The 21,194-nt window shown below is 43.3% G+C and overlaps 2 long non-coding RNA genes across 2 annotated transcripts; one reads left to right on the plus strand and one right to left on the minus strand.

The window, feature by feature from the left end:
• Window positions 1–879: 879 nt before the first annotated feature.
• LOC307199863 lies at window positions 880–20,752 on the minus strand. The gene is made up of 4 exons (XR_013832248.1): window positions 20,526–20,752; window positions 9,015–9,088; window positions 3,575–3,643; window positions 880–1,073 (listed from the first exon to the last, which is right to left on the minus strand). It is a non-coding gene; the product is annotated as an uncharacterized lncRNA (long non-coding RNA).
• Window positions 19,602–20,003, plus strand: LOC307199870. Its single transcript, XR_013832254.1, has 2 exons — window positions 19,602–19,684; window positions 19,870–20,003. It is a non-coding gene; the product is annotated as an uncharacterized lncRNA (long non-coding RNA).
• Window positions 20,753–21,194: the final 442 nt, after the last annotated feature.

Here is a 21,194-nt window from a genome sequence, read left to right on the forward strand (position 1 = left end):
TTGTAATAACTTGCAGTTTTATAAGAGTATATATTTAAAGTAGATGAATAAATGAGCAAATTAAGTTAATTTGGGCATGCACAAGATATTAAAAAGAAATTTAAGGAACTGCAGAAAAGGGGGGGAAGGAAGTCAAGTTTTGAAATGTTAAAATGATTGTCAAATTAGTGAAGTGTCTAAACCTGAGAAGCATAAATAAAAATTTAAAAGAAGAAGACAATACTGAGATAGATGGACCAGTGGTCCGACTCAGTATGGTGCAGCTTCCTATGTTCCTGATACCTTGTGATGGAGTCTATTTGTCTGAGCTTTGCTTGGTGTAACCGTCCTTCTGATCCCAATGTTACAGTCGTCTGCCCCAAATCCCAAGGTCTTATGCCATAAATCTCATGCCAGCTAATTAAGGAGAAGAGGTGCCATTAGGGTGACTGTATATGAAGGGGGGCATAGGAGCCTGGGAGGCTGTTGCATATTTAGTTGGACCATTGGTCCACCTACCAAAGTATTGTCTACCCTGACAGGCAACAGATCTGCAGGATTTTAGATGAGCTCCTTACCTGGGGACTCCAGGGATTGGTCGTGGGACCTTCTACAGGCAAAAGAGATGCTCTACCAGGCAGCCCTGGTCTTTCCCCAAGATTCCTGCACCTATAATAGTTGTACAGAAAAGGAAATTTCAGCACCTGAAGCTTGCATGACACCCCTGACTAACACACAGGACCAGAGAGACAGGAAAGCCAGAACAGCGCAGAAAGTCAGCTACCTTGTCATCATCAAGGGAAGCTACACAAAATATTTACAAGGAGCCTTGTATATATTTCTGTTTCACATCTTTAACTCCCTTTGATGTCAGCATCTTCTACCTGTTAAGATGCCACTATGTTACGGCAGACATTCGTCTTGTATTTTCATGCTTCCTCGAATATGCTCAAAGAATCTGTAATGCCTGTGTTTTGTAAATTGGAAGATAATGTGCCGGGAGGAATCTATTCCAGCAAAGTGGCTCATCTGGAAGAATTTTTTTTCTTTTTTCCTCTTTTAATGGTTTGCAAAGTCCGCTTTGTGTTTGCTTCCTGTGGATATAAAACCATGGCAGGTCAGCAGGAGTTGTTTCTGGAAGTAGCAATTCCATATCCTTGCTGCTATACAAGAAAACATTTACATGTGGCTGCATTCTAGAATTTTAACTACCTTTTTTTTTTGGCTGTCATGACAGAAAGGAAAGACATCACAAAAATATGGCCTTCTCGGAGAGTTCAACCACCTTGGTGTAGTGGTTAGAGTGGTGTGTTAGGACTTGGGAAACCAACGTTCAATTCCCTGCTCAAATATGAGACTTGCTGAGTGACCTTAGGCCAGTCCAGTCACCTTCAAAGGTAGCCCCACATAGAGCGCATTGCAGTAGTCCAAGTGGAAGATAACCAGAGCATGCACCACTCTGGGAAGACAGTCCATGGGCAGGTAGGGTCTCAGCCTGCATACCAGATGGAGCTGGTAGACAGATGCCCTGGATATAGAATTGACCTGCACCTCCATGGACAGCTGTGAGTCCAAAATGACTCCTAGGCTGCGCACCTGGTCCTTCAGAGGCACAGTTACCCCATTCAGGACCAGGGAGTCCTCCACACCCACCCGCCTCCTGTCCCCCCAAAACAGTACTTCTGTCTTGTCAGGATTCAACCTTAATCTATTAGCCACCATCCATCCTTCAACTTATGACCCAATAGGTGCTCATCCTCCTAAGTTTTGATTAAGGGTTCAAAAAGCAATGGTGGGGATGATCAGGTATCTGACTAGTGGGCCATCTACAGCTTGGTGGCTCCATTTGACTGTCCTACTCTGCCAGAATCAGTAGACATGGTGCAGGAGCAATGGGCTGAGCAGGTTTCCTCTGCAGATCCAATTGAGTAAAAGTGAGGTTGTGCAGCTACAGGGCTCTGAGCAACGTGTCAGCGAGTGAAAAATTAAATTTGGGGGAAGCACAATTATTGTGGCTTCATAATTTAAAGGTCCAAGATTTAAATGTTCACGAATTCTCCAAAGGAACCTTAACCCATTATTTATTCATAGCATCCCAACAACCTATAAACTCACCAACACATAAGTCTCCAGTTTTATATGGCAATTCAATTGAATATTTGCAGGAAGCCCATGCATAGTTAATAAGGGTGCCGAGTGTTTATGAGTTGGGCACTCTGCATTTTATTGTTACCCTGATTCTGGGCTAATGCATGTCCTTTGTGTGAGGATTTCCTTTAATGTTGGTAAAAGCCTTTTTATGAGATCTTGGTGTGAGATAAAACTTCTGGTGCATAAACAATCTATGGCGCTTTGTATTAAATTGCAGGCTCGTGGAAAGAAAGTATAAATGAGTGGCTGGGGAAGTCCGGCCAGATGGGTGGGGTATAAATAATTTTATTATTATTATTATTATTATTATTATTATTATTATTATTATTATCCAGCTGTCCAAAGGTCTTCTGGTTTCTGATTCCACCTTTTCTCTCCTACTGCCTCTTATGCCTGGACCTGTCTACTGGAATGGCTTAATGAGACCGACTCCCTTACTTCCTGCAAGATATCTCTTCAAAACTCACCTGCTCCATAAAGTGTTTGAAATAGCCCCATAGTCCTAGTCAGTGCTATTTTTCTAGAAAAAGAGGTGCCGGAACCCATCACAAACGTCTCCCTTGTTCTCTTATAACAGCAATGCCACTCATCTGAGAGGTGCAAGAACAGAGTTTCAGTGAGTTCTGGCTGAAAAACAGCCCTGGTCCTAGTACTGCAGCGGTGGTGAAACTTTGGCCTTCTTTCTGGATGCCATCATCCCTGATCAGGCACGGCAATCTAATAGGAAGGAGGAGAGTCTGTGGTGGAGGTCCACCAGAGCCAGAAATGGCTTTCAAGGTGAGGGAGAGTTGTCCTGGCAGAGTGAGGTGAGGCAGCAGAGAGGTCATTGTGGTGCAAATGCACCGGCGGAGCCAAGCTGCTGCTCCTGCTGCTGCGTTTGCACTGCACTAACCTCCCAATCATCTTGCCCCTCTCAGTGATTTCGGTGAACAATGAATTGGCCACATTTCGATCTACAGGATCCACAGTATGAAAGCCCACTAGGGGTTGCTTAAATCATACATCATTGCCATGAAGGGTGAAGACAAAGGCAATCCTTAGGTTGTATGGGATGCATACTTTCATTTTTCTTCATTTCATAATTTCCAGCGAAATTGCCGTAGTTTATTGTACCAAGAGACCAGCCGTAAGGCGAAGGGCCACAGCTCAGTGTTAGAGCATCTTCTTTGCATGCCAGAGTGTCCCAGGCATCTCCCTGTTGAAATCCTGGAGAGCTTCTGCCAGTCAGTGTTGACCTTACTGAGCTAGATGAACCCACGATTTAACCCAGTATAAAGGCAGATTCATATGTTTCTGAGCTGCTCTTGCAATTTTTTCCAGAATGCTCAGTGCAGCACTTGGAATTCCTTCTGGTCTTTCTGCAGCTGCCAGTGATCCTTTTCCAGAGCCCTGTTCCTTTGTCTTAAATCCTTGTGCCTGCCAAGATATAATCACAATAAAATACCTGAAGAGCCTTGTAAAAACAGATCCATATCTCTTCTTGTGCACCGCTGCACTTTCTTTCGGGAGAAACCTGTCAGAGGCAAAAGGAATTGATTTTTGATTCATAGATATGGAAGCTTTACAAAAATGTGTCTGCTTGCGTTCAAGCGGACCTAAGCCTTGAAAATGATCCATGCCTATTTTTGGAAGGAAGGAAGGAAGGAAGGAAGGAAGGAAGGAAGGAAGGAAGGAAGGAAGGAAGGAAGGAAGGAAGGGGGCACTGCTTTCATAGCCATCCTCTTTGAGAAAGGCCGGCTTTGCTTGAGCACAAATTGCGACAAGGTCTGAGGATGGAGAGCAGGGTGGTGGTGTCATCAGGGCAGGACTTGGGGGGGGGCAGACATTTAGCCCCTTTGCCTCAGCAGAATGAGGAGGGAGGCTCACTCACCCCTGGTCATTCTGCTGAGTAAAGTGAATAATTATGCATTAGCATCTAAAGAGCAGAGTCCCACGTAAGACTATTAATTCCAGACTGTAAAAGGACCTGACTCCATCGCCGGGAACAGAAAAAATAGATTGTGAACCCAACTCTTTAGATCTCCCTTTCTAGGACAATAGGCATGACCACACCATTGCTTGTTCTCAAGAAATTTTTATTCCAGGATGTGTTTGGTTAATTTCAATGTGATGTGCTTTTAAACATTTTGTTACGCCCGTACTTTTAAAGCACATGGGTCCCCACCTCCGAGAGTCATGAGAACTGTAGATTCACAGGGTTCTTTGGGAGAAGCCATGTGCTTTAAATGTTTTTTAAAAGTATCTTGATTGCTGCTGCTTATATATTAGCGGGGTGAGTGTATGGATAGGATGTTTGCTTGTAGCAGCAGTTGTTGTGCTATGAACCTCCTCGGGAGAACAGTGTGTCCTGAAAAAGCAGGTTAAAAATGTTGTTGGTTTTTTTTTTTTTTTTAATAAATACTGAAGAGTTATGCTAGGTCTGGCTAAAGGCCCATCCAGTTCAGCATACTAAACAAGGGGTAGGTGCCCTCCAGATGTTGTTGGACTACAACTCCCATCATCCTTGAACACTGATCACACTGACACTGGCTAATGGGAGATGGAGTCCAACAATGCATTGGCTACCTCTGCTCTGAATTGTCCACAACGAGGTCAAAAAGGCAGCTGCCCTCCCTCTGTTGTTTGCTGGAGCATCTGGAATCCAGAGATATCTTGCCTCTAAACATGAATGTTCCATTTAGGTATGGTGAGTAATCGCCACTGATGCACCTGATTTTGTCTAATCTCTGTCGAAAGCCATTTAAGGCAAAGGCCATCACTACATCTTGTGAGACTGAATTCCATTGAATCCCACAAGCCAATTATGCATTGTGCAAAGATAACAGCAGTCCTCTCCCTTCCACCCCATCCTGATTCTGCTTAAGCAGGAGATGGCTGCTTCAATCCAGGCAGCTCCTGAGAAGCCTCCACCTCTGTCCTTACACAGATCCTTCTGTCTCACTGTTCGGCAACCACACCCAACTGGCCCTTATTTCCCCTTAAGTGGTTTTGCTGCTACATCATCATGTAGGGATGGTGGAGAAATTTAACTCAGTTCACATTTAGAGGCAAACCGTCACCAATTTGCACTTTCCAAAACAATATGAGAACCAGAACAAAACTATCCTTTGAAATATACACTTGATTTTGCAATGCAATTTTCTAGGCAAGTAATGGATACAAAAAGTCATTGATCAACACCGATAATCTCAGTGATACAAGCTGGGATATAAGGGTTCAGGTGGTCCCTAAGGTACCCTGGACCTATTCAAGGCTTTGTAAATTAATACAAGGACCTTGAACCAGGCTCAGTAGTAGGTGTTTTGACAATGGTGTCTGGCTGCCACATTCTGCACCAGCTGGAGTTTGCTATCCAGGCTCAAGGGCAGCCCCACATGGAATGCATTGCAGTAATCCAGCCCTGAAGTTATGAATGCATGAACTACAGTGGTCAGGCTACCCCTGCCCAGGAGCAGCTGCAGCTGAAGACTAAGCTGGTAAAAGGCATTCCTAGTCACTGAGGATACTTGGTTGTCAGGCTTCTGTGAATTCCAATCCTTCCCGCCCCACCTCACAGCAGACAGCCAAGGAGTAGACAAGAAAGCTCTTACCGAGTCTTTATTCAGTATTCACAGCAAGAGGCCCATGTATGCTGCGTCTAAGGTTAATGGCGTTGCTCCAACTGAGCCCCCCCCTCCTAGCAACAGCACTTCCCCTTACAATGGCTGCCAGGGGCTAATTGTCTCTGAGTCCTTTGCTCTTCCGCTTTCAATGCACGCTGGGTTCTGGGTGAAAGGGTGTGTGTGTGTGTGTCAGAAATGATAATTTATCTCCAGTGATAACATGTCAACTGGGTGCGCTGGGTGCGCTGTCTCTGTCTCCCCATTCTCTTCTCTCAACACCTCCCAACTCTTCTGTCCGCCTGTCTCTCAGCTGTGACCTTCCTCAAACCACTATTGTAATTCAATTCTGCCTTCCTCTTCTCTGGAAGCTTCAGGAGAAGGGCGGTGTGTGTGTGTTTGTGAGAGAGAGAGAGAGAGAGAGAGAGATCACCACCATTCCTCCTCAATCTCGTCCCCTTCAGTCCAGTCTCTGACATTGGCCCTCCTTTAAAGGGAGTTCAAACCCTCTAACCCTCTAACTCTCAAACCCTCCCAGACATGGGAGCCACCCACCCAAAGAGTCTCCACCTTCCCAGGATTCAAGCACAATTTATTGTCTCGCATCTAGTCCAGCACTGCATTCAGACACCAATCCAGAGCTTTGACAGCTTCTTCTGATTCAGATGTTTTGGAGAAGTAGAGCTGTGTGCTCCAAAACTCCTAATGACCACTCCCTTTAGTCTTAATAGAGCTTAATAGAGTCTATATTTGCATGCAATAATACTTGTAATCCTGATGCAATTTCTCCTTTAGTGTACTTGTTTCTGTGTATTCATTATTATATTAAAATTACAAAATTCCATGGGTGAGATCCAACACATCATGAATGGGTGCCTGCTTGTGCAATGGAGCTTTTCCTTCTCCTCCCCACTAATGAAGGCTCCTCCACACATCTCAAATCTGCTTCAAAGCATTGGGGGATCCTCCAGAGCACATTCTGGGGGCAGACAGATGGGCTACAGGGTGAAGAGAAACCAGAAGCCTCACTGGGCAAGCAGATTTCTATTGCACAAATGGGCATCACTGAATGTTGTGCATGTGCACACACACAACTAGTGAGAAGAAATCTTCAATAGTTGGTCCAAGGTCAGGTTTATGATTGCCACTGAATGCAACTGCCTTTCAAACAACATGCCTCTGAGTGTGCTTTTGTGTGTGAAAGTATTTGTGGCAGATAAGAATGATCAACAAGAAAGAGACCCTGAGTTGCATCTGTTCATGAGATGCAGGAAACCCCTTAAACCCTCCTGCGTCAATTTTTTCCATGTTAAAATGTTTGAAGTGATCTCAATTTTAATTTTTAATCTTTTGCAACTGAACTAAACTTTTGTTGAACTTTTGCATTGGGCAAGCTCTCCAAGAAAGAGGTGTGTGGGTGGGTGGGTGGGTGGGGAGGGGGGGTTTCACCTGCTTTGGATCACGGTTTGCTTGCTAAAAGCATTTATGTGTTCACATCTGCCAAGTTCCTAAAACACAGGTCAGAAATGATGAGGCATATGTTTGGAGGTCATTTAGGTGAAGAAAAACAACATCGTTTCCCAACCTGCAGCTGCAGATTCAGCAAAACAACCAAAAGATGCAACAGATGATAAACAACACATACAAGAACAATGTGATCTCTCTGGGGGTGGGAGTGCCATTGCAGAACACCCATGCAACATGGATTTAATCTCAGCTGGTGCAAACTGCACTAAAACCTGCTGATTCTCTGGGAGCAAGGAAAGGTTGTTTCAGGGCTCTTGATAGAGTTGGAAAACATACTTCCTCCTCCTCCTCCTCCTCCTCCTCCTCCTCCTCCTCCTCCTCCTTCCTCTTCCTCTTCCTCTTCTTCTTCTTTTGCTTCCAGTTTGACTAGAATCTTCCTTTCCCACTTGTCCATTCGCAAATTTATTCTGATTTACAACACCAAATAAGACCTGAACTGGGAAGACCATGAACACCCAGTCTTTACTTCTATCTTTTTTGGGGGAGCAGAGAAAGAGAAGCTGCTGCATGATCACAAAGCGTGTTCTCCCTCATGGAGAGCACAGGTTGCGGGCGGGGCTGACAAGACACCTCACTGTTACTAGGCAAACGGTTTGGCCATCCTTTAAGCAGCGGCGGGCTGTTACTGGGCAAATCTAGATGTTGCCATTTGTTGATTGACAGCCCTATTTGTTAAATACAATGCTCGCAGCAAGGAACTTCCTCTTTTCACTGCTTACTTCAGATCACCCGCCCTCCCTTCCCTAATTTTAGGCTGTTTGCTTGACCTTGCTATGCCTGTCATGGGGTTGTCTGCTTTGGGGCAGGGGCCTGGTAGGCATTTTGTCCATTTGGCTGATTAGTGTGTGCCACTTGGTTTTTGCCTACTGCATAGCAAATCGTCACAACTTGTAAGGTTTGCGGTTAGGCATTGGTCTTGGAATTGGTTGGTGGAGGGGTATGGATTCGGCTGTGCCTGCCCCTCCAAAATGCAGCTGGTGATGGAGGGTTATGGATTCGGCTGTGCCTGCCCCTCCAAAATGCTGCTGCTGCTTCAAGGGTTTTACTGTTAAAGGAACCCAGGGGCTCCCCCATGCTTTTGTCCGAAACCCCCTGGCAAGGGGCTAGGGCCACGCAAGCCCCTGGGAGCATTCTGGGGAGAGATGAGGCATGGTTCCCAGTCCTGTCTCTCTCCCCAGGTGACTTACCCTTCCTGACTTCACTGGGGGTGCGAATGTCAGAGCTGTCCCTGTGCGGGGGCAGTTAGTGCTACCAATGCCTAAGCAACCACTCACATTGTGTGTTTGAATAAAGTTGTGGCCAAAATTATGCCAAAAAATTTAAACAAAAATTAAGTGTCAATTGTGTTTTCCTTTGGGGTGTATTGGGGATCTCGACACGCAACTACTCTACGTTCCTGGATTTCTTCATTGTTTCCTATGGGTGCTTATCACTTTTACGCAGCAGGGCAGAAATAAAAAGGCATCAGGAGTAATCAGAAAGTCTGCTCCGCAGACAATGGAATTGCAACTCTAATCTCAACCTGTCATTAGTTTACTGTTTGCAGTGGCCTCAGCTGACAGATCATCCTTGTGTGCTTTGGGTTTGTATGGTCCTTGGTAAATATACAGTCTTATCTAATTTTAATCAGAGCAACAATGAGGAATAGATTTGGATGAGAGGCAACAAATTCTTCCAAGCATAACAACCTTCTAAAATGCATTGATACCATTGCAATGGCAGCAACTTGTTTAGAGAGAATATATATGATCAGCAGACCTGTGTGATGTGTCCCTTGTCAGATTATGCCCACCTTGGACTAGTTGGTAAGGACTGGCTGCTTGAATGCTCCTCTGCAAAATAAACAACAACAACAACAACAACAACAACAACACCGAGTTGTTCATTCATATACAAATCCTCCCAGTCAGGCAGCTTATTTTATTTATTTCACAAAAATAAATAAAAATAAATAAAAGACTAGAGACAAAGCCATCACCTCAGTTTTCTTCTTTCTTTCTTAGGATGAAAATGGAGGTTCTGTTTTAACAATAATCACAACTAAAAACCAACATAGGTGTTGGCTCCATGGATTTATATATTTTTCTGTTTTTTAAAAGCCATTAAAAGGGCAGAAATAGATCTGGTCAATGTATACAGTGGAATGAAGTAGTAGAAGGTGTGAGGTGAGGAAAGGGATACTGCCATTTTAGATTGTAGAGATGGAAGAGAAATTTATTTTTTGTTTGCATTTCAATGACAAGCTACATAATCCTTTGTAATTCTCCTTCCTCTGAATTTTGCCATGCAGTTGTCTAACCAATTACGTGTACAAAATGCATATATTAGGGGAAAGTGTGCATAAATATGCATACATCCAGAAGTCGATTTTTGTGTGATGGGACTGTGAGCTCAGTTCTAGCATTGATAAGGAATCCCAGGGCTGAGCATCTGTTCAGAGGTATCCTCTCCTTCATTATTTGTTGCCCCTAATGAAACAAGTTTTTCACTCAGCTCCAGCTGAATGGTCTCAGGATTCTCTCTCTCTCTCTCTCTCTCTCTCTCTCTCTCTCATTAAAACAAAAAATCAAAGTAGATCCCGAAAGCCTGAAGTCTGCCCACCTATGGATTAGTGTGTAACATGACCTCATTGTACTGCACCAAAACCCTACAATGAGATAGGATGGAGAAGACTACAATGTGATTATGTCTAATTATGCGCTGTGTTAACTTTAGCCATTGAAAGGGAAAGAAGAGTTGGAAGATAGATTTGTTTTTCGTTTAAGATTGTTAGGTAACTGTTCTTGACTCCTGTCCAAGTGAAAATGAATCAGTCTCAGGAATCTGCTCAATGTTTACTTGACTATGGGAATCTTGAAAATGTGCTCCTTCAAATAAAGTGCAGCTTTATAGCCTAATTCTTCTACTGGGATTTTAAAAGAGCAAGAGTCACTGACTTGCACTGACAGAATTGTTACATAACCTTGAGCCGCACAGCTTAGCCAAGCAATCCTTTGGAGTGAAAAGAAAACAGCGGTATCTTTGATCTTGTTTTCCATTATGCCTTTTGGTCTGTGTGTGCAGAAAAGGCCAGGCAAAGAATGCCAGTTTCTGAAAGTTGGTAAAACTCCCAGCATGGTATATTTTTTAAAAAGGAAGGAAGGAATATTTTTATGTCTCTGGGCCAAACAGTCAAGTTGTGTGTGTGTGTGTTGTGTGGTTGCAGATATTGCCACTTCCCCCTCCTCCCTGCTCATTCCCCTTTCCACCCATCAACTGCTTTATGTCTTCGACCTCAGTCCACCTGTCTTGCGCTGAGGAAGGACTGGGGTCCTTCAGAACAAGGCATTATGGGTAACATAGCCCAGGGGACTGCATCAATATTCTTTTAAAAATAGAAATTATTCTTCAAAATAATAATAATAATAATAGGCTATTAAGTATTTAAAACATTCCAGTAACTTTAAATTAAATGTAAAAGAGAATTTCTAGCCAAAGCAGCAAGGCTGAAGTGGTGCAGGCAATATTCTGGACCACCTTGTCTAGAGCGCCTGTCTCTGAAGGATCCCTGACACTTCTCAGCATGAAACAGAAAGGAGGAGGAGCCAGAGACTGTGAAATGGCTGATTGTCTACTGCGGCACCAGCAGTGGCAAATAAATTGACAGGGAGAAAACTGGGCAGTGCAGAAGGATGGTGGCAGACAGGAGGACAGGAGGGGGTGTCTGGAAAGCCATCTATGATTTGGGTGGCTGGGTGGGAAGTGGTGACTGGGTGGCACTGGGGACCAGAGAGGCAGCAAACTATTGCCCAGTTTTGCTTAATGATGCAACTGGCTCTGCTTCTCTGTAAAAGATGTCAGTGAATATAGCAATGAAATCTCAGGTATGCAAGAGGACTCTCACTTTCAGCAATGGCAGGAGAAAGGCGCTACACTTCAAACCAGCAGAAGATTAGAATAGCTAGGTACATTTAACATCATTCAAGCAGCTCAATTACTGTCCTGTTTTGCTCCAGCCTTTTTCTGCCACGATACAGAGAACCCCACGATACTTCTTAGGTCAAAGAGAAGCATTGTGCAAAACAGGAAGCAGGTTACCGTCTGCTCTGCAGTGCAATGTTTATTAATGAATCAGCAGCTGTTCAAAAAGAGCACCAGCTTTTTAACCGGTCTGTGGTTCTGAAGACATAGCACGCCTATCTCGCTGTGAAGTACAGCAGTTATTGGAAGGACCATAGCTCAGTGACCGAGCATGTGCCTTGCATCTCCAGGGTGAATCCCTGGTTGAATCCCAAGCATCTCTAGGTAGGGCTGAAGAAGACCCTTTCTTGAAACCCCAAAAAGCTGCTGTTGGTTAGAACTGAATTAGATGGTCCAATGGTTTGATTGGGTGCAAGGCAGCATCCTATGTCAATGACTCTACTAGCAGCCACCCCGATTATCCTCTTTATGGTCTCATACACACCATACATTTGTAGCATTATGATACCACTTAAAACTGTCATAGTTTTCCCCAAAGAATTCTGGGAGATGTGGTGTCTTAAGCGTGCTGAGAGCTGTTAGGAGACCCAAATAATCGCCTCACAGAGCAGCAATTGACAGAGCAGGAAATAAGCACAACTTAGGACTTACAAAATTCCAGGGATATTGCATTTTTCTGTACTGCTCTTTATATCAGAAAGTAGACTGGTAGCCAGTAATTTTCCACATTTCATGCCCTCACAGTGACCAGTAGCAAGCAAGAAATTAGATTCCTGCCTGTCTCACCTTTCACCTTTACAAAAACAAGAAAGGCCAGAAGGCTTATGAGGAAAGATGAAATCATTGAATGACATATGTAGCAGCTGTAAGCAACAGACTGTTAGGCTGCTCAGTGGAATGGCTGTTTCTTTGCTTGAATATGAAGTGACCTTTCCACTGAACTCTTATCTCTCTATGAAAAAGGGGGTCAGAATAACCAAATAAATGCTGGGGCACAGCACTGGATAACCAAAGTGTCCCATGGCACCTTAGTGGCAAGCACATTTTTATTATGGAAAAAGCTTTTGTGGGCTACAGCAATGGAGGTTAGTTCATTAGGGCAAGTGGGGTGCCACCAAAAATCTGCTTTATTTTTTGTTAACGTTCTTATATTTTGGCCATCCATCCATCCATCCATTTCTCACCAGTGATATAAGAGCATAAATGCTGAACTTAGATTCTGGGAAGCAGCTGCCTGGGCTTGTCCTGAGAGGCATACAAGGTTGGCCCAAAACATTTTGCTTCCTGAGACAAAAGATAGAATGTCACTCCTTGCTGACTTATTTGATATCTCACCTTTCCTCCTTGAAGTCCAAGGTGATGTACATGGTTCTCTTCACTTAATCTTTGCAACAACTCTGCAAGGTAGATTAAGCTGGGAGAGAGTGTATCCCCTGCCCCAGGGTCACCCAGAGAACTTCAAGCCCTGGTCTCCCAGTCTTATACTCTAACCACTGTACCGCACTGACTCTCCATTCTGTGTACAGAAGTTGACTGGACTGGCAGTTGCATTGTTCACCAGCACTGGTTGTTGGGTTGGCTGACGGCTAGGACAACCCCCAGGCAAACGACAGGAACGTTTCCAGCCTTTCCCTCCCACTGGTGTGCAGCTCTAGGGAGTTCCGACAGCCTTTCCCGACGATTTAAAGTGACTCATGCCTTGGAGACACTGAGTACACAACCAGAGTTCAGCAGAGATAAAACGCAGTCAGAGCTAAGCTGGGGTTGTAAGAACTAAGCTACGTTTATCAAGCATAGGTAAAGGTAAAGGGACCCCTGACTATTAGGTCCAGTCGTGGCTGACTCTGGGGTTGCAGTGCTCATCTCACTTTATTGGCTGAGGGAGCCGGCTTACAGCTTCCGGGTCATGTGGCCAGCATGACTAAGCCGCTTCTGGCAAACCAGAGCAGCGCATGGAAATGCCGTTTACCTTCCCGCCGGAGCGGTACCTATTTATCTACTTGCACTTTGACGTACTTTTGAACTGCTAGGTTGGCAGGAGCAGGGACCGAGCAACGGGGCTCACTCTGTCACGGGGATTCGAACCACCAACCTTCTGATCCACAAGTCCTAGGCTCTGTGGTTTAATCCACAGCGCCACCCGTGTCCCTTATTAAGCATAAGGCAGAACAAAAGAAAACATGTCTCCTCTCTCGTCTTCCTCGGAGAGAAGTCAGAATTGAAAGCAAAAACAAACGGAAACAGAGTATAGTAAACAACCGCTCCCATGATTCCAACAGTTGGTACTGGAATGCATAACACAGACACGATATCTGCACAGTGAAAGGAATAGAAACCCAACACTGGTGATGGGTCAACACCTTCAACTGCACCTGAGAGTAGCAGGCTAGATTAGAGGGCACAGGTAAGAAAGGTAAAAAGGTAAAGGACCCCTGGACGGTTAAGTCCACTATGGGGTTGTGGTGCTCATCTTGCTTTCAAGCCGAGGGAGCCGGCATTTGTCCACAGACAGCTTTCCGGGTCATGTGGCCAGCATGAATAAACCGCTTCTGGTGCAACAGAATACTATGATGGAAGCCAGAGTGCACAGAAATGCCTTTCACCTTCACCCTGTCTCGGGGATTTGAACCACCAACTTTTTGATCGGCAAACGCAAGAGGCTCAGTGGTTTAGACTACAGCGCCACCCATGTCCCGGGGGGTGGGGGTGGGGAGCACCGGCCAGGTTGCATGGCACACACACTTTTGCATCCTGCCTCTATCATCTGCCTCATTTATCCTAGTGGTACGACTTGCCCTGCTCCTGTGATAGGCACACTAATGGTGCAGTATAATTAACAAAACCCACAGTAGCACACCACACAGAGAAATGAAAACAAGGGTCTGCTCTGCCACAAGAGAGGACACTCCTTCCAGACGGCAAGCATCATTGAGTGCACTGGTGTTGCCTTCTTACAGATCAATATTCTTTTGTCTCAAGTTTCAGTTATTTCAGGAAATAAACTGGCCAGTCATTACCATTCAGCGATGTTTGTATAGCATTGCTCCTCGTCTTGATTTTGTTTTGCTGCTACCCCAAGATCATTTTGAGATTTCATCATGGCAGTCATCCATGCCTGTCCTATTTGTGGGCAGAATCAGGGCAGGATGGATTTTTGACATGTTCCATAATGGAATTATTTTGCACATCTAGTCTGTTTTGTTCCTGAGCCAGCTTTGGTTATGAGAAACAGCAGTTCAGAGCAGAGGTGTATAAATGAGTTTGCTTTTTGTCATTGCTGTTTCTTAATGCGTTCCTGACACCATCTCCACCGTGTGCAACATTTGTGGTGGTAGAAGAAAATGCATAAATTGTGCTATAAGTTTTATATGCCTTTTAAAGAAAAGGCATTCCTGCAGCTGAGATTACTTTGCTTTTGTGGCCCTTTTAAAGCCAATTAATTTATTCATAACTGCACCTTTTATAGCATAATAGGAAATGTGGTTTGAGCCACAATTTCCCAGAATTGTTTTCTCACTGACACATCTGCTATCCTTATGCCACTCAAGGGATATTGTATAGATTTGCTTGTCTTTTCATTAATAAATCTTCTCGTGCAAATGCTGAAGACACATCTCTTTCTCCTGACCTTTGATGCCTGATATGTGTGTTTTCAAGAAACACCCTATTCCTTCAACTGTAATTGGTTTTAACTGTTTTTAATACTTAATTATAAAAGGTTGTAACCTGTCCTGGGATCTGCTGATGAAGAGCAGGTAATAAATTTAATAATATTACTAATAATAATACTAATCATCACCATTATCCTACATGGCTATTTTGTTTTGATACTACCATGAGATCATATTGATATTTAATTGTGATGGATAGAACACTGTGCTTTGAGCTGCATACTTGAGTCGTCTGTACTGGATTTATGGCTGGTGATTTAATTGTGTATGTTTCATGTTGGTGAATGTCCTTTTTTTTTATTTTGCTCCGAACAAACTTGAGTCTTCCAGAGGACATCTTAATGTGGGAACCAGCACTATTAACCCTTGTCATTTGAGTGTGTTTTCAAATGATACATTCATCAAGAAAAATAGATGCTGGAAGAAAAAGCAACCATCTCTTGATGTTAACCAGGCCTCAGTGTAGTTTAGAGACACAAGGGTTGTACTTAGGAGGATAGGTGAGTTCAAATCCTTCCTCTGCCAAATCAATTTTCAGTACTGCGCTGGTGATGTCACTGAGGTTCCAAATATGAATCTGTGTATGACTTGTTTGGAACTGAGCTTCATTTTCATGAAAATTGATTGTCTGGCTTGGAATGCGAAATAAACTCTTGCACATGTGTGATAAGTGCTCATGCTGACCAGATTGTTTTCTAGGCAGATGAGCACAGGTTCTTTCACATTAGATCCTTATTATTTTCTTTTTAGACCCCAATTGTCCAGGAAACTCTTTCCCTACAAGAGACAGAGATTGTTGGTAGCTTTGATGTCTTTAAAAGAGGACTGGAAAAATTCACGGAGGTTAAGGCTATCATTTGTTAATAACTGTGATCGATATGTTCCACCTCCAGTGTTGGAGGCTATATGAAGGAGCATCTCCACCCACATCGTTCAGCCCAGACACTGAGGTCCAGCTCTGAGGGCCTTCTGGCGGTTCCCTCACTGCGAGAAGTGAAGTTACAGGGAACCTTCTTGGTAGTGGCACCCGCCCTGTGGAATGCCCTCCCATCAGATTTCAAGAAAATAAACAACTATCTGACTTTTAGAAGACATCTGAAGGCAGCTCTGTTTAGGGAAGTTTTTAATGTTTGATGTTTTATCGTATTTTTTATATTCTGTTGGGAGCCGCCCTGAGTGGCTGGGGTATAAATTATTATTATTATTATTATTATTATTATTATTATTAAGAATATGACTTGCTGGGTATCACAAGTGGGGGAAATGAAGTTTACCTGCTTGTAAGCTTCCCATAGGCATCTGATTGGCTTCTGTGAAAGTGGGATGCTTGACTACTCTAATTCTGTTTGTATATATCAGATCTTCAATCGACAGTCTCCCATTTTAGAAACATAACATGATGCTCTCCATACACAGGTGTTTACAGTCCTGACAGGGAACCACTGAATAATGACAAGGAGACACATCCTTTTAATCACTAATTAGATTAAATAAACACTTTCTCTAGCTAGCAGCTGGGAGTAGCTGGCAGAATTTAATAAGGCTGGGTGACAGAAAGAAAAGGCAAGTGTACTTGGCAAAGTGTTCTGTCAGCTGTAATGCTTCTATAATACACCCAGCCTAACTGAGAAAGAAATGTGAAGCAATAGGTCTTCTAAAAAAGAGAGATGCCAAGCGTCCTTGGACCCATGACAACTACTTAAACTGGAAGTGTTATACTGAGGCAGTGGCTTATAAGATCTGGACCCCAGAAGGTTGCCCACAAAATAATGTGGCTGAAAAAGCCATCACCCTGGCATAAGGAGATGAGTGGCTTATGCCAGAGCTGCTCTCTAGGTCCAGGCACCACTGTGAGTGTTCCCTTCAGCATTCTGCCACCAACATCCTGTATTTCTTCCTTCCCTCTGGATCATGTGATTGACTTCCTCCCTGCTCCCAGATCCATCACATGCTCCTTATTGAAAAGACTTCTGTGGCCTTGCCTCCGTTATTTCTCCACTTTAATATCCCGTTATCTCTTTGCTCCTCCAGCTCCAGCACCTACAGCCATCCAAACATCTCCTGTTCCCTCGAAACACTCAACCCTTTCTCTATCTACTACTGAACAGAGTCAACTGAAAGAGGGGGTGAAGAAAAAGAGAATTCAAAGCTGGGGTTCCAGTTACGTCAGGCTTTTTTCTGGAACCCTCTGGAGTACCAGTATACAGGTTCAGAAGCACAAATATAATGAATAGCCAGCTAATTCACAATGTGTATACACCGAAAGGAAACAATTAGAAACATTCAAGTAAGGAATCCTAGAATATCAAATCACAGTGAGTCTAAGAGCCCATCATGTTATGCAGATTAGCACCGCAATAGACCGCTTTTGGTGTGAAATTGAACCAAGTTATGATGTGGAAGAGAAATTTAAAAAGAAGCCTCTGCAAGAAATTGTAGTCTTCCTTTTTGAAGGGAAACATCTTATAAATATGTCATTCCTTTTTTTTTTTAAATCTTCACTTCTTTTAAGGAGCTCAGAACATGTGGCTCTCATATTAGCCTCATTTGAACGCGAGAAGGGCCTGCTGGATCAAGCCAATGACAGATCTTTTTTTTTTTTTTTTTATTAAATTTTTAGAAAAATTTTCTTTTACAAATTTAAATAACACATTCACATCAACCATAATGTCAAATTTCTTTTGGACTTCCCCCCGCTCCCTCCACAATCCTCATAATTTTATATTTGTTTCACATTTCCTTTATAGTTGTATTGCCAGTTAATTAATCTTTACAACTCTTATCCCTCCCACAATACCCTTTCTCATCACAAAGCCTCTTTAAATCCAACTAGCGTTGTCTGTTCATCACAAATATTTTCCAGATAAATCGTAAACTTTCTCCAGTCCTGTGTGAACTTGTGATCTTTCTGGTATCTAATTTTTCCTGTCAGTTTGTCTAGTTCAGCAAAGTCCATCAATTTCCGTCTCCATTCTTCCAATGTTGGTAATTCTTCTTGTTTCCATTTTTGAGCCATTAAAATTCTTGCCGCAGTCACTGCATATTGAAAAAGTTTATAATCACTTCTATTAATTTCTCTTCCTGTAATTCCTAACAAGAAAGCTTCTGGTTTTTTCACAAACGTGTACTTAAACATCCTCTTCAACTCATTATATATCATTTCCCAGAAGCCTTTTACCTTCTTACACTCCCACCACATATGGTAAAATGTCCCTTCCCTCTCTTTACACTTCCAACATTTGTTACATGTCTTATACATTTTTGCTAATTTTACGGGAGTGATATACCATCTGTATACCATTTTCATAATAGCCAATGACAGATCTAGCTCAGCATTCTCCCAGTGGCCAACCAATGCCTGTGGGAAACGCGCAAGCAGAAACAGAGCATGATATCCCACCCCCACCCCCGTCCTGCGGTTTCCAGCAACTGATGGATAGCAATTCTGTGAGATGGTTTTAAGCTTAGATTGACTGGTTTAAGTCCATCCATTGACTTTCACTGGTGGCTGAGAGGGGATTGGAAGTCACATTTTCCGAAGCACAATCCAGTGCTCCAGCCACTATATGCCAGTGAATTGTAAATACTAGGGTAATATGAATAAAGTAGCAAAGTTCAGAAGTGAAATGAAACTCCCTGGAAGCAGACTTTTTTTTTTTAAATTTTCTGGACATTTGGGAGACTTTCTTTTTTTAAGTTCCATGTTGCCCTTTCACTCATTACTGTTACTGCAGATCGAATTTGCATTTGCACTGTTATGATTTTAACCAAGTTGATGAAGTCGCCATGATGGAGCCCGGTGTGTATAATGGAAGCCCATTTGCATTCTCATCTTGTATGTATGACAGCTGGAATCAAGGCGGGAATGTGATGATCCTAACCGAATCTGACAACACTTTCTCTTAGATGCCAATAACAATATTTTTAACTCCAAGCACCTTTTTCACCCGCTCAAATTTCCTCCTGTGTCACTGTGGAAGAGCCAATGCATTTACATAACGAGTTGGAGAAGAGGGGTCAAAGTCATTAAGATTTCAGCAAACACGTTTGAAAGGAGGAAAATTGAAATCAATTTAGAGGAAGACTTTCAGAGATCCGGTTTTTTAAGGGCCGGCCCTTTTTTTCTTTTTAATTCTCCACTCATTGTAGGCCCTTTTGACATTCTCCGTACATACATTAAAGACATGATGACGGCAGGAACCACTTTAGACACTCATCATTACTTATGTAGCTAGTGTTCTACAAAGAGCACATATACATGTACAGCTTGTGGACCAGCTATATACATATAGTTACACCAGTGAAGGCCGGTCCATTAATGAAAGTGGGGCACTGCCCCACCAACCTCAGCCTTCCCTCAGCCAGCCCCCACCTGCGTGTCTTCTTACTTTCATCCAGTACAGGTGGTGATGCTTACACAGAGATACTGGACTCAGCTATACAGCTGCAAATCAAACACTTTAAATGTGTTGTACAGTGCAATATACAAACGTGACACCAGATGGCAACAGTGAGCTATGCAAAATTCATTGTATTTTTCAAAACATTTTTTTAAAAAGCATTTCCACAGCGTTTTTTATATGTGTGTCGATTCCACCACCGTCTCCATTAGTTTCCTCCTCCGTAGTCTCAGTGTTGCCTTCTTAGATATCAACAGGAAGGAGGTAGGGGAAAAATGATAATTGGTTAGCTTGGCCAGTCACTGGCTCTTGCATTGTCTTTCCATGGGTCTGGCTGCACTACTGTTGGTTCTACCAGCATCAATAGGCACATACCACCACTGCTGCTCACAGAAAGGTGCCCCCTTTACAGACCTTTGTCTGTACAAACCAAGGTCAGGGGTGTGTCCAGCAGTGTGTATAATGTCCAGGCTGGACCCCGTTGCCTCCATGGTTCCCGTGTGTGAAACGTACCTGTGGAGAACGTCCGACAAGGCCTAATGTAGCCTTGTCATTAGAGTTGCTACAGAATTTTGCTGAAAGGGAAATTTGAAGCAAGGTGTTTGAAAGCATTTGAAGGCATGGGAGTTCAAGACTTCGTTTCAATTTTACTTGTAAAAATGGGAGGATCACAAGCTCTTCTGAAAGTTTATATATCTGTGAAAGCTACAACCATTTTTTAAAAAAATAAAAAATACAAAGGACTCAGCTACATTAGTAAAGAACCGACGATTTGAATGCACTATAAACATGCAACACCAGCTGGAGACAGAGAGCAGGAAATTTTTATACCTGTTTTTCCATCAGGTGGTTTTTTTGTTTTGTTTGTTTGTTATAATGATCTAATTTATGACTGATTTATAGCAGGTTTTTTCCTGTGTGTAGATCCACTCAAAGTCTAGTTTCTCAACTTCTCTTTAATGGTGAAAATCTGTCTGGGCTACAGTAATTAGGAGTGGAAAGTTAGGGTGATGTAGAGATTTCCCGGGGTGGCAAAAAGATCAGTTGAGCAATAGGTCAGGGAAATACAGAGGTGCCACACATACCAGATGTCTCTCTGCTATTAAACCGAGGGTGGGGCAACTGCTTTCCACCCAAGGGGCATATTCCCTTGTGGAAAACCTTCTGAGAGTCACATGCCAGTGGTGGTGAATGGGGTCAGAGACAAAAATGGGCAGGGAAACAGATGCAGCTCTTACCTTTGCAGAGGAGGTGCCATCAAATAAAGAACTATCTTCCGGCAGTCCTTCCAGCAGACACTTGTCCTCTGTAAAGTAGGACACGAATAAATAAAGAACCCCATATTGTCATTAGATACTATAAAAGTGATTGCCCAGGTGTTTGTGCTCAGGATAGCTGAAAGTAGTTACACTTTACTTTGGAGCTGACCTTTCAAGCATCTTGGGGAAAACAGCAATATTTTTTTTTACCATCAAGTATCACAGTGGTAGGGAACATCACAGTGGTAGGGAACAGATTGGGCAATAATTTTTTCTGGTAGTGCAGAAAGGCTCTCTAGGGAAAAAGCTCTTGAAACCGTTCCTGAGTTTCTCTCTGGAAGGGGTGTTTGTATAACACTTCAGATGCCTCACTTCCACACATCTCCAGGCCTGGGCGAGGCACCGGCAAACATGCCTGTGTGCCTTTTTGAAATCAACGTGAATCAGATTCTGGGGGTTTCCTTTTTGTGGACTTCATATTTCAGTGAAAGCCATGTTGCACTAGCTCCCTCTGGCAGGCAACAGAAGGGAAACACCATTTTAAGCACCACCAGTTTGGCAGGCCTTGTTTTCCCCAGCCTCCTGTGCAAACGAATCCTGCCTGCCCTTCTCTGATTAAAGCTAGTGATAAATTCACAGTGATAATGA

This window comes from Podarcis cretensis, assembly GCF_951804945.1.
Source record: "Podarcis cretensis genome assembly, chromosome: 12".
NCBI classification, from domain to species: Eukaryota; Metazoa; Chordata; class Lepidosauria; order Squamata; family Lacertidae; genus Podarcis; species Podarcis cretensis.